Genomic DNA, 15,502 nt, shown 5'->3' with positions numbered 1-15,502 from the left:
GTGCACAAGCATGCAAGCACATGCAAGCATAAAAGAAAGGGCTAAACATGCATTCATGTGGCAAACAAAATTCACAATAAGCAAACCATGCAAGAGAAATCACTAGAAAATGATTAAAATTGAGCAAAAATAGTCCCCAAAGTGTTGAAACTTTGGGTATTGGTGTATGAAGATAAAAGATATTATTTTTGCATTCTTTTTTTTTTTTTATATGGCTATATTTCATTTAAAACTGAGTTCTCACATAATCCGCAAAGTGGTTGAAACTCTGTAGACATTTTGAGGAAGACGTTCAGGATTTCAAATGAATGTAATCAGAATAATTTTTTTTATTACTTTATATGCTTGTACTTGCTTCAAGTCAAAGTCCAGCAAATGTTTTACTCTTGAGAATTATGAAGTCAGGGCGACAATCACGCCAAGCAAAGCAGACATGCCTACATCGGTGCCAAATACTTTAGAACAGAAGTCAGGGCTGGTGTGTGGTGAGCCAAAATTGGAGAACAGAAGAAAGGTTTGGGATCTAATTAGAGTTCAAGTACGCAGACTTGGAGGACCAATCTACCTTATTGGGGAATTGAACCAAATTCTTTCGGAGTCAAAAAAATACAGTAGTGAAACCTCCTCCACGCTAAGTATGCAATATCTAAAAGAATTAATTGGCTGTTTAGGTCTTATTGGCATTGATTTCCAAGGTCCGAAATATACTTTTGAGTAATAAAAGGGAAGATGGGCATCTTATTGAGGGAAGACTGGATAAGGGTTTTGCAAGTCGACTCTACCTGACCAAGTCCCTAACACTGATATTCTTATCCGCCCTCCTATTGCTTCAGACCATTCTCCTATTTTGCTAAATTCCAAGGATAAACAATGGAATAATAAAAGGGCTTTCAAATTTTCACAAAGATGGCTGCTGAAAAAGGACTACGTGATATCTATCATTCAAAAGAGTTGGTGTCAAAATAAGAGAGGATCCCGGACCTTCAAAGTTAAGGGAATCCATAAATACGGTTGTGGTGAGTAAAGACTCGTCTATCGAAGTAGAAGATGGTCAGTGTGACGTTGCATTGGAAGTGTTGGCTCTTGAAGGCGAGGGAGTGATGAGTGATAAGGGGAAACTAAAATTGAACGAATGTGATTATTCATCGGATAGAGAGGAAACAAAAGAAGAAAATTTGATGAAAACCAAAAATTATGTGATGGATTCAGGAGTATTAATGTCCTCAAAGAAAAAGAATCATGGAAAGATGGGGAGTTGTGCTTATCGAGACACACGAGTTGTAACCGGTTCCTCCAAAAATTCTTTATGATTGATACTATTTTAGTGTGGAACATCCGAGGGCTGGGTCGTTCTCGGAGTTGTCTGAAAGTTATTATTCGGAAATTTCATGTTGCAGTGGTAGCTATTCTTGAACCTTTTCATAATTCAGTGGCTATGCCGAGGTTAGCTTCTTTTTTGGGTTTTTAAAATTTTTGTTCCAATGAGTAGTTGGGAGGGAAAGTTTGGATTTTGTGGAAGGAAAATTGTCATGTGGAGATTATTCATTCTTCGGACCAAGCGTTGTCAGGCTGAGTTCATTTTAATGCTAGGAAAATTTTGGTTCATTTTGTCTATGCTAAGTGCTTTCATTTGGAGCGACGTTTTCTTTGGGAGGACCTTCAGAATTTTGTGATGGGGAGTCTCCATGGTTAGTGTTTGGAGATTTTAATGCTGTCTGTAGGGATACTGAATGTATTGGAGGTAATCAACGTCCGTTGGTGTTGATCTTGAAATTTAATAATTGTCTGCATTATTGTGGACTCCTTGAATTGAGATTTCAGGGTCATAGTATGTCATGGTGCAATGGGCATAAATGGAAGTCTCGTAGTTGGGCGAGACTTGATCGTGCTTTGGTTAATGTTGCTTTTGAGAGTTTATTTCCTTCAGCTTATATGGAATATTTGCCTAGGAAGTCTTCTGATCATTGTCCAATGGTGGTTTATTTGTGGGCTCCTTGGGTTCCATATGGTCCCTCTCCTTTTAAATTCCAAAATATGTGGTGTTCTCACAATTCTTTTTTTGGGTTGTGTGGAGGAGGTATGGAAGCTGGTGGAATATTCAAGTGTTTTATTTAGACTAGCAACAAAGCTTAAAAAACTAAAGAATGTGTTAAGGATTTGGAATAAACAGACCTTTGGCTGGGTGAATCTTAATATTCAGGCACTTGAAGAAAAGTTGGAGCTCCTTGACTTTCAACTTCAGGCTCAGTTTGATATGCATGTGGAGGCTGAATTTTTGAGTACCAAAATGGGGTTAGCGAAATGGGAGGATAGAGAAGAAGCTTGTTGGGCTTAGAAAGCTAAGAAGAAGTGGCTTTTTGAAGGAGATCAAAACTCGAGGTTTTTTCATGCCTCTATTAAGCAGAGATGGAAGAAATCTACGGTGACTAGTATGCGCTTGGCAGATGGCTCTATTTTGTCTTCTTCGGAGGAAATTCATCAAGGGGCTATTAATTACTTCCATAATTTTCTAACTGAGGAGAAAGAGGTTATTCACGGAGATTTGGATCCTTTTATTGAACCAATTTTGACTAAAGAGGAAAATTCCATGCTGAGTGCGATTCCTACGGTTGAGGAAGTTCGTTTCTCTATTTTGAAGCATAGTTCCCCTAGTCCCGATGGATTTGGGTCCGGTTTCTATATGACTTGTTGGGATATTATAAAAGATGATGTTGTTGAAGTAGCGACAAACTAGATTCCCTCTGCTCTAGTGATAACACTAAGGCACTCACCTTTCTTAGTAAGCCCTCAGATTATGTATCTAGGTAAAGTCTCCGAGAATAGGGAAGGTCACCCGCCCATACAAGTGACTTCCCTCTACTCTGGTATCCACAATAATTACCAGAGTACTCGCCTTCCTCAGCAAGCCCTCGGGTGGACTAATTTACTTTACCATAAATACTTAATTAATTAAAGTCACACGCAACCAATAATAATCATTTCATAGAGCACCACACACATATGCATACCACAATCAATCCACACAGGATAATCCAAAGTCTTCAATCATAACCACAGAGGGTCCATAACCATGTAGAATACAATGTCCACATAGGGCTCTCATCCATATAGAAAATACATGTCCACACAGGACTAGTCCACACCGGATAGGTCCACACATGGCTATCAACATATAACATACATGTCCACATAGGAATGGTCCACACAGGACTATCAACATATAGTATACATGTCCACACAAGACTGGTTCGCACATGACTATCAACATATAGCATACATGTCCGCATAGGACAAACCAACACACAAATTACCACACAAACCACATTATTCATGGTAAATAGGTAAACAAACTCCTCATACCACTGCCAATGTTTACCGCTAATATAAACGCCTATATAACGACCTCCTCATACCACTGCCAACGTTATCTGATGGTTATATCAGGTACGATATAACGACCTCCTCATACCACTGCCAATGTTATATCGCAATTTACATGAACCACAACACAAATCAATAATAAATCCAACCATTCAAATACATCCACACAATTACAACATTATACACAATCAAATAGTATTTTCAACCAACCAGAATTCGCAACTCAACAATATTCGCAATCACAATGATTCATCATTCCACAGTACTCACAACCATTTAATTAGTAAAGTTGGTTTCATGCCATACGGTTTTCCCCAATATAGTATATAATCAAAACCATATTTTCATTTCCTGCACCATTTAGTATAATTTACCTAAATATATAAAATTTTATACTAAAAAATTATCTAGTTAAAAATTAGTAAAAATGTGTTATACAGTATTTCCCCTTACCTACTCCTTGGGATTCCTGCTTAAATCGAACAAAACAAGACCCTGTATTCCAAAAATTTCAACTTCCTCGAATCTTAATAAAATACCCATTTAATACTTGCTAGGCTCCAAATAACAATATTCGTTAAAAAAATTCCAAAAAACTCACTTACCCTGATTTTGGGATGTTTCCCAAACCTCTCAAATCAACAATAAGCCCCAGCAGCTTTGTAGAGAACGATCCTACGAACCTCGTGGTGGTTTCGGATTGTCAAATCGGGTCAAATCCAGCCCTAAATCGAAGAGAGAAGGCAGAAGAGCCATGGTTAGAGAGAGAAACAGAAGGAAAAATGGATTATTCTACTGAAAATCTAATTTTTGCCTATTTATAGGCAACTTGCCACGTAGCCTCGTCGATGAGACATCTGGACTCGTCGACAAGCCCAAGAACACCGCTTGTGGACGAAACTGGGAGCTCGTTGATGAAATTCAGAAATAAGAGAACCTTTCTCGGTAAACCCTCGTTGATGAGACATGCATACTCGACGATGAGGCTCAGAGGATTGCTCGTTGACGAGAAAATCTAGCTCGTCGACGAGCGCCTATTTATTACCCTTTAAAAATTCCTTTTTTCCCTTCTTCTATTTTCCCCTCTTTTCTGTATTATCTTTCTTATTATTTTAAATAGTTAAAAAAAATTTCAGGTCGTTACAGGATCTATCCTGAAAATGATATAAAACAGTCTTAAAACTCTATCATCATAACAGAACTAATAGACTCAGCAACTAAGACCCATAAAATAATCTTCCATGACCATTTAACATCCTCAATCCCAATTTAAGATCTAGTTCTACCGCTCAGAAACAAGATCTGACGACAGTTTACTATGATTTTCCTAAAGTCGTCACCCTAGGAAAACTATAGAAACAATCACAAAATTTCCTGCCTCCGGGTTGCAAGATATAACCCTAAATTCCAATCCCATCCTCTTACATTAACTAACTCATATCTCAACCTACACATCCCCTATTCTCCTCAAAATTCATTCCTATACTTTGGTATTATAATCCGCTGTTTACTAAAGTCTGCAAAACCTAGCAACCTAGGTTCTGATACAAAACAGTGACACCTCGAATTTCATACCATTTTTTTTCATCTCTAGTAAATAATAAATATTAATCCAACACCTGCCACGTCACAACTTCGATACCATATCAACACAACCACACCCGAAGTGGGTGCCAGGTAAACAATCATACAAACAGCCTTAACAACAGAAGTCAATATTTATAAACCATTTAGAATACAAATAACCAGAGTTCTAACCACACACACACACACACACACACACACACACACATCCAACACATCCCCAAAAATCAACCAAAAACTCGAAGGGAATCATACATCCCTAGCTCAAAACACTTACCCTGTCTATCAGGGTACCAGCTTCTCTCTATCTCGGAGCTCTATCTTTTGGTCTGTCACGATTCCTCGAAATATTTAGATATTTGGGTGAGACACATCTCAGTAAGACGAAATAAGTTATTTACGGAGTGTGGAAGTATGAGTTTCGTTATATCATAATATACTCATTTCAGTGATAATACCATCTGAGAAAAATATACCAATTATACTCATAGTCATATAGATATAAAACATAAGATTTTATAAGCTTTAATTCCATTTTTCAAACTCATTCACATGCAACCCATATTAATTAGCGAAAGTTCCTGAGGATAGGGGAGATTACACTCCCATACATGTAGCTCCCCTCTGCTCTGATATCATTTGTAACCTTGCCTGATTAACTCAGGTGAGGCTGCAACTGAAACTTATCAAGGCACTATCTTACTCAGTAAGCCCTCAGGCAGAGAGTTTTACTTCACCTTAATTATTTATGTTATTAAACTCATGCTCTTTCATTTTTCATTTCCATTTCACATCTAACTCATGAGTGTCATCAATAACCAATTCATGTTCCGTCTATAACTCATGGCTACCATGAGAATATTCTCTATGCCATGCTTCCCCCCATGGTCAAGGATGTGCAACCCAAAGGGTGGATCTAAACCACGGTTGACCTACCCAGTTAGATAAAAAAAAGAACTCTACCTGTCTATCTATAGTATGATTAGCCAGCCTATCCCTAGTCCGGACCCAGGAGGAAAAACTACCTATCTCACTGGCTTAATTAACTGTCACCCCACACTCTCCACAAGACCGTGTTGTTGCATTAACACCTCACTAGCAGCGGTGCAGTGTTCTTTATTAACAACCCTCCATCAGGGTTCTCATTTCCACATTTCCTTATTCACATTTTGTATTCACATTTCAGTATTCACATTGCAGTATTCACATTACAATATTCACATTCCAGTATTCACATTTCAACATTCACATTGCAGTATTCACATTGCAACATTCACTTTTCATATTCACATTTCAATATTCACATTTCAACATTCACTTTTCATATTCACATTTCAGAATTCGCCTTTCAATATTCTCATTCCAATATTCACATTTTTAGTATTCATATCTCATCTCATAATAGTATATATATCACATTTCAATATTCTCATCATTTCCTATTTCTTTCTCAACTTTTCAATACATATTCCATTCTCATAATAGTATATATCTCAATAAAACATACCATCATTTCATATATTTCAAATCCCAAAATATCACAATTCAATATGACTCATATGCCACACAATTTTATCTAATATTCGTATCATAATAATTTCAAACAAAATATCATATTCTCATTTTCACGTATTAATTCAACTAGTAGTTCTCAAAATAACTGTTAAAATTTATTCTCCTTACCTGACTTACTGAGAGGCTCGTTAGAAACCCAAATCCTATGCCTGCGGCGTCTGAAACTCAAAACCCTAAAATTCACATTTTTCCCAAATCAATTAATTTATCTCTAAGAATAATTCTCATTTAACACTTCCTAGGCTCTATATACTCCAAATAAATACTTAAACCCTAAAATACCTTACTTACCCTGATTTTGGAGTAGTGCCCAAGAACTCCAAATCAATAATCCTCTCCGGTTAAGTTGTAGAGAATCTCCTCATGAACCCCGTGGTGACTTCTGATCGTCAAAATAGGTTTAGATGGAGCGAAAATTGAAGAGAGAGGGAGTTAGGGTTGTAGGGTAGATATATATATATATATATATATATATATATATATAAAGAGAGAGAGAGAAATCACGCTGAAAATGACAGAGAACACCATTTGGAGAGTTCATGATAGTCTAGTCTCATTTTGGTTTGATCGCTGGCTGAATTCTGGACCTCTTTGTTTAAAGGTGGAGGACATCTCCTGTCCTCTTATCAAGGTAAGGGATTGTTGGGATGAGAATGGGTGGAATTTTGAGCGAATGCACCATCTTATTGGTCCTGAGCTATTGGGCGACATTTTTCTTTCGCTAGCTATTAAGAAATAGGGTCTAGATGTTCTAATTTGGAAGCCAACTTTGGATGGAAGTTTTTCGTCATCTGGTGCTTGGGAAATTATCATATTAAAGCAAGACAAATATTTGGGTATGCAATGTTGTTGACCCTATTGGTCATATCCCGTTTTGATAATGACAAATACCTTGGTATTTAATGTCTGTCAAGTTTGTATGCAGGTTTATATTATCAGATCATATGTTAGCACAAGAGAAGACTTGAAGACTAAAGACATTGAAGACTCATTGTAATTTATATTTTGTGTATTTGGGTCTGTAATAGTAATATAGGAACAGTCTGTAATAATTAATGCATGACTTGTATGTAGGAACTAAAACTCAAGACCGTAGTTTGACCTTAGGGATTCGGTTGACCGATGCTAGGTTTTTTGGCATACTTAAAAAGGCCTTAGGAAAGATCCTAGGTCCCAACACTTGCATGTAAGAAAGTCCCCAATATCACTTATAATATTTGGAAAATTAATTGAAGTGAAAATGAACTTGATAGACATAAAATGAGAGAGGTTGGGCGACTGAACCCCAGGAGTTCAAAACTCCTCGGGTGCTCGAACTGCTGGAAAGTCAGCAGTTTGACCAGGCTTCGGGTGACTAAACCTAACAAGTGGTATTAGAGAGAGAGAGAGAGAGAGAGAGAGAGAGAGAATTGTAATATTTTCCGGTGAGATAGTGAATACTTGGTGTGTGCTCCGTGGACGTAGGTCGTTATTGACCGAACCACATTAAAATCTTGGTGTCACTTTGATTTGGATGCTCACAGGTTCCTAACAAGTGGTATCAGAGATCGGTCGGAGCAGAAAATCCAGATTGGAAGAGATCTCGAAATTCAGAGCTCTATCCAGTAGATCAAAACTGCTTTTTGAGGCCACCATCGCATATAGCTTGCTGAGACGAAGAGAAGGGTGCAAGCCGGAGCTCGAACGGAGTTCTGTAGAAACCTCACGCGCCCCCATGCGCCTTGCTGGAGCAAGACGCTTCTCCATGCGCCTTGCTGGAGCAAGACGCCTCTCCACGCACCAGCGAACAGTCCCTCACGTGCTGCACGCGTTGCACGCGTCTTCTTCACCCGATTCCCCTCAACCCGACCCGGTCCACTACCCGACCCGAACCAGCAAGACACTCAGACCCGGGTGGAACCGAGATCCAATCCATGAACCAGATCCGACCCGCCGCTCAGAACTGGTCACGTCAACACTGTTGCGTCAGCTGCCACGCCAGCAAGAGTGTGCCACGTCAGCCGGAGGTGCCACATAAGCACTGCCACATCATCAGTAGGCCCCACACTGCCACGTCAGAGGTGGTCCCCACCTATGCCACAACATCAGTGGACCCGCTGCCACACCAGCAAGGTGCCACGTCAGCAAGCTTGACCAAGTTTGACAAGGTTTGACTAAAACTTTGACTGAGCTTTTCGGAGTCATTTTGGGTCCGTTTTTCGAGCAACTTGAATCATTATTAGGATTTTTCAATCGTTTTGGATCCAACTGCGCTATCCATCTAAGCTAATTCCATCTCTAGATCAGCAAATCAAGATATCGAATGAAAAGAGCTCAAAAATCAAAATGTTCAACGGGAACAATTTTGATTTCTAGAAGATGCAGATAGAAGATTATTTGTTTGGGAAGGAATTGCACTTACCGTTGAAGGGTAAGCCAACATCCATAAATAAGGACGAGTGGGAGTTGCTTGATCGAAAAGTCCTCGGAGCCATCAGAATGACGTTGTTGAAATCTGTGGCGTTCAATATCAAGCATATAACGTCCACCAAGTCTCTGATGGATGCGCTTTTTAATATGTACGAGCAGCCATTAGCCGCAAACAAGGTACATCTCATGAAAAGACTATTTACGATGAACATGTCTGTTGGTGAGAGTTTCAGTAGGCATTTGAATAACTTCAATGAGTTGTTTGATCAACTTGCCTTAGTTGGGATAACGTTTGATAATGAAATACGGGCTCTACTGATTCTCAATCAGTTGTTTGAAAATTGGAATGGTGTCGTCACTACCATCACTAGCTTCACAGGAAAATCGAAGCTTGTATACGATGAGGTCATCAGCATGATTTTGACGGAGGAAATAAGAATGCAGTCAAACCATAGCTCCAATTCGAGTTTAGCCTTGAACATAGAGAGTCGAGGCAGAGGAAATAGACATGGATGATCAAACAACCGATGAAGATCTAGGCCCACACGGTCTAAATTCAAAAATCCTAGAGGTACTTAGGACACAGGTTCCCAGAGCACAAAAGTTATTGAGTGCTGGAACTGTTGAAAGACTGGTCATTACAAGAACCAGTGCAAGAGTCAGAAGAAAGAATTCGAGACAAGGGCAAAGAAAGAAGCAAATATTGCTTTCGAGAATGATGAGATGTTGATATGCTCTTTGGAGAGCAAGCAGGAGTCTTGGGTCTTAGACTCCGGAGCCTCATTTCATGCCACATGCTGCAGAGATTGCCTAGAGGAGTACACACCAGGTAATTTTGGTAAAGTGTACCTTGGCAACGATCAACCTTGCGACGTAACTGGCAAGGGAGTTGTGAAAATCAATATAAACGGGTCAGTATGGAAGCTGAAGGATGTCAGGTATATTCCAGACCTGAGAAATAATTTGATCTCAGTTAGTTAGTTGGCAGATGAGGGATAAACGACGAAATTTATTGGCGATGAATGGAAAGTTTCAAAGGGTGTACTAACGATTGCACGAGGTAAGAAAAGAGGAACACTTTTTCTAATCTCTAATGCCTCCATGTCTATTTCAGTTGCTATAGGAAATGATGACAGCAACATCTAGCACCAACGACTTAGTCACATGAGCGAGAAGGAACTCAGGGTGATGCACTCAAAGGAAAAACTGAGTGGTCTACAGTTAGTGCAGGTTAATATGTGTGAGGATTGTATAGTTAGGAAACAGAAGAGGGTTATTTTCCAGATAAACACCCATGCCCCAAAGAAGAAGGGACTAGAACTGGTTAACTCAGAATGTGTCGGGACACATCAACAGAATACCGAGAATCCTCAGGTGGAGGAACCAGTAGAGCAGATCGTCGCACCACCATCTCCTACTCCAGCTCTAGAGCTTAGGAGATCTACTCGGTCTCATATACCAAACATAAGGTATATTGATTACTTACTTCCTACAGATGGAGGAGAGCCCGAATGCTATGATGAAGCATGTCAGGTGGCAGATACGAGCAAGTGGGAGCTTGCGATAAAGGATGAGATGAAGTCCCTCACCTCCAACAGAATGTGGAAGTTGCCCAAAGGCCTTCATAAAAAATGGGTGTACATAATTGAAGAGGAGCATGATGGCTCCAGAAGGTACAAGCCTCAGTTGGTAGTCAAAGGCTTTGAGATTTTTACACCAGTTGTGAAGATGACAGCCATTAGATTAGTCCGCAGAAATCGAGCAGACAGGAAGGTTGCGACTACAGAGAAGCTGAAGTTGTGTTCAACTTCAGTAGGTCTTCATGTCTGAAGACATATGTTATGAAAACATCATTTATTCATGATACTGGTTGAGGAGGTATCTCTGTCTCCAAGTGGGAGATTGCTAGAGATGGAGCCAGGAGACAACACGTTGCAAGCTTGGAGTTGAGTCAGAAACGCGGGGGAATTATCTCTCCATTAATCTCTTCATTATAAACTTCCATTTGTATTGATTTTATTTAATTATGATTTAAAATCCAAGCCTATAAATTGAGGGCTGTGGAAATTGTAATACACAGCACAGAGAGAGTGTAGAAGTGTGAGAAACTTAGAGAGAGCTGAGAGGAAGAAGGGAGAGAGAGAGAGAGAGAGAGAGAGAGAGAGAGAGAGAGAGAGAGAGAGAGAGAGAGAGAGAGAATTGTAATATTTTCCGGCGAGATAGTGAATACTTGGTGTGTGCTCCGTGGACGTAGTCGTTATTGACTGAACCACGTTAAAATCTTGGTGTCACTTTGATCTGGATGCTCACAGGTTCCTAACTCAATCTTATCTGGCCACTCTATTCACAAGGATGCCCTCAATCATGCTACGATTCTTGTGCTGCGTGATACTGAAAGACTTATGAATTAATTGTGATAAGGGCTACATAGTATTATCAAAGGCTTGAGGTCTAAGTCCTAACTATATAAAATGGCAGATTCCCTTGTTGTATTTTGTTTTTTCATCTTTCATTGCTTGGGGGGATTTGGGGCCATTAGTTAGCAAAGTAGGTTGAAACTTGAGACCAAAACAAAAGTGTTTTAAATTGCTGAACTTCCAATGTTTGCGATATTATTGTTATGCCGTTTTTGTATCTTGTTACCAGACAATGATGAAGTGGGGTTTAAGATGTAGGCTTAGGGACATTCATAACCCTACTGATCCTCCTACCTCCTATGGTTTTGGTATCGCACCTAGAGCAGTGACTGCAGAGTTAGGATTATGGCCATACCTGTTGAAATCCTCTTTGTTTGCTTACATGTGTTTGGGAGATTGGGAGTGGCACTCTCAGAAGTTTCATCTAGGATTATATATCTTGATAAATCAGGATGTGAGCCTACAGAAAGCATATATAGTGCTCAAGTTTTGATTAATTTGATCTTGTTAAGGACCCATAATATAAATAACCATGGAATCACCTACTAGAATAGTAGGTTATGTTTGGTTTGTAAAGAAGGTATTCCTAGGAATAAGATGAGTGTTGGCCTAATATGACTTTCGAATCTTATTTTGATGATAACAAATAAAGGTAAATTTAACATGTTGTGGTTTAAATGATGATGTTTTAGGAAATCAAGTATATGAAGTTCAAAAGTTCAAGTATCATGAGTTCAAGATCACGAGTGTCATTAAATGTTCATACTCCAAAAAACAAGTGATCAAAAGGAAACTTAAAGAGACAAAAACAGACAAACCTTATGAAAGCTTAAAGGATATTGAAGCTCAAGACAAAATAGACTCAAAGCAAAGATATGCACGAAGTTTTAAAGTCTTAAGGAAGTTTTATGTAAGTACTTCATTTAAATATCAAAATGAATGCTTTGAAGCACATTAGGGTTATTCATGGACTTAGAGATCTTATTTTGAAAATCATTGAAAATATCTTTCTAAAGTATCAAAACAAGTTGACAAGAGTTTTTGGAAACAAAGTTTAAAAATAGTGTTTTAACTGTTCAGGCAACTAACAATCTTGCTGAATTAAATTTGGAAGACAGTATAGGCTCAGGCGACTGACCCCTGTGAGATCAGGCAACCGACCTTCGTAACGGCTAGTTTAAAATAACGTTTAAATATTTCCAAAATGAATTATTTGTGCCCCAAATTTTGTCAAAACTTAGGAAACATTCCAAGTAACTTGGGCAACACAAAAATATGACTTTTTAGCTCTATAAATACATGATTTCTCAAAATCAAATTGAATACCAAGAATTGATATTCTAATGTAAAGCCTATATTGCTCATACTCTCTCAAAGCCTTTTTGTACACTTCTACTTGCTGAGATTTTCTAGGAATTATTGAGTTATTGTTCACCGATCTCTAAGCACAACTTTTGAGTTTTGAATCAATCAAAGAAAGATCCTAGTGATATACTCTTTGAGCTTCAATTCTATTCTTCATTGATATTTTCATTGAAGTATTGATTAGTTGTGCTATATCTTGTACTAATATGCTCTATTTGAGAGTAATTCTTGTATGCAAGAAATTATTCTTGTTTTCTTGTACTCTTGATGGTTCATGGCTGTTGAATTGTTGTATCGAGCGTGGGGTATCACTTGGAGAGGAGGGTTCCAACCTATTGAAGGAGTATTGCAATGGTTTGCTCCGCCCAAAAAATAATGTTATAGTGGAATCCTTAGGCGGTGTGCCTAAGGCGAGGACATAGGTGGGAATTAACTGAACCTCGTAAAAACTCAGTCTCACTCTCTTCCCTTACTATTTAATTTTCTGCATATATAAATTGCGTGGTTGTTTATTTAAGTACAAGAAACTATATTGATATTGAGATTGAGAAAACTTTAATTAAAAGGAGTACGTTGATTAATCTTTTACGAAGATTAAGAATTCAAATTTTTTTTTTAAAAATCCAATTCACCTCCTTCTTGGGACTACACCTTACTTTTCAATGAGATGTAATGAGAAACTGGGAAATAGACATTCTCTCGTAGTAATAGTTATTTCTCGTCTATTTTTTCTTATTCCATGGAATAGGAAATGAATATAAATTCCCATGGTGAAATTTGGGACCCCTTGTCTATTTCATGTTATGGAGACGTAAATTTTTTTTTTTTTAACCAAACATAACCTCAGATAATGCGTATGTTCCAATATTTCTGACGCGTTTCTTTCCTTGACAATTGACATCTTTCTTCTCTTTTTCTTTACTTGTTTCTTTCTGCCTATGTTGTTGTTGATTCTTAAATTGCCGCTATGGTTGCTCTTGTGACATTCACTAGCTTGAAATTTGAGTTGGAATTATAATTGGTAAACATGTAAAAATTTGAATGAGAGGTATATGTAGATTTATTTATTTTTTTCTGATAAGCTTCTTGATTTGCAAAGGCATTTTAAAATCATTGAAAATTTGGATGTGGGGAGAGTTTCATAATTTTTTTTTTCTTGATGGAAATACATGTGTGTAGACTTGAGATTGTAATGGTTGTAGTTTTGCCAGTATGGAGTTATTCTTATTATGGTGAGTAGTAACATAATCCTTAATTTGAAATCTCGAATTTTTCATCATGATAAACTAGATAAAGTATGCATTTGAATTTTTGAAATTTGATTTTCAAAGTTAAACTGCTATTCTGTACTATGGAGTTATTGGCTATTTTGAACAATTTTATATGCATGGAACAAGAATTCAAAACTAAAATGTTTACTAAATTACTTCAACTAACAAAACCAAAAAAATTGCATCCCAGCTTGGACATTGAAGCGTATGAATATGATTCTGTAATTTTTCTCATCTACACTGCAATTTTCTGTGGATGAGTTTATCGGTTGGTCTCACAGATTATGGTAGTGTTTGGTTGCCTGCGGTGCTAGATGAGGGGAATTAAAGATCACTTTTCAAATTTTTTTTACATATTTCGATTTGGGAAGTTGCATCGGGAAAATGAGGGAATCCATGAAGCACAGATGTGGATTTGTTCTCTTAAGAAAAAAGATTTATACTTGTAAGCACTATTGATCTGGGTGTCAGCCATTTAAATTCTTTAACTATAGAGAAAGGCATAAGAAGATTAGGCCACTGAAAAAACTTTGAATATATTCGAAAGAAATACAGTTCTATCCAACTCTTAGACATTCTCCTCTCATCCTTTTTCGTAGTATAAAACTCAAGGTAGGCTAAAAATTGCACGAGAACTAAGAAAGCCATCACTTTTCTATGTAATAGAAATATTTACTGCAATCTGCTTGATAATCTAAATAGGCATTTCCCAAACTAATATAAAATACCAAAGTAATTAAAAATTCATGAAATAAGCTAATGCCCCCCCAAGAATAATGTAAAACCCTTAAATTCCTTTAACCTGCTGTCTTTTAGAACTGTTTAAAAAGTGGCGATAGTTGTTCTCATCATACTCAGGCTGAAAAGAACTTGACTCTGAGCACTAGACTGCAAGAACTGCTATAAGAGATTAGGATCAAACATACATGGATCATCCTCCGGAAGTGAAGAAGCAGTGTCCAAAGCAAGGGAGCATGTCCATTGAACAAAACACTGTCTATGCAAAACCTCCATTAGAAGAAGTCACAAACTCATCATCTTAACTAACTTTGATCTCATCCTTCTATCATGGAATGGTATATAAGTTATTGCAGAACCTACACGGGTACTAGAAGGAAGGGAAAGGAGGAGGCTCAAAGGTGCTTTAATAAGGTGTCAAATCCTCATCCATGAGAACAGGACTAACATTCATGTGAGCCAAATCAAGTAAGTGAGTATTAGTGCAAATTTTCATATACACACGCTGGCAATCTTTTAATTGGGTTATTTGGTAGCATCCATGACAGATGAAACCCAGGAAAGCATCACCTACATTAAAATCTCTAATTCTATGATGCACGAGTTTATAATTCATATCACCTATGGCAAATTTGGGCTGAACCTTCGCATGCAAATTAGAATATATTGCGTAAAGGGCTGAATTAATTCAGAAATGCAGGCTGATTGTGATGAAAGAACAAGGTTGATGGGATCATAGGGTTTGTATCTGAAGACCCAATC

The sequence above is a fragment of the Malania oleifera genome, chromosome 7 (genome assembly GCF_029873635.1).
Source record: "Malania oleifera isolate guangnan ecotype guangnan chromosome 7, ASM2987363v1, whole genome shotgun sequence".
Classification (NCBI taxonomy): Eukaryota; Viridiplantae; Streptophyta; class Magnoliopsida; order Santalales; family Ximeniaceae; genus Malania; species Malania oleifera.
Note: the sequence above shows the minus strand (reverse complement) of the source record.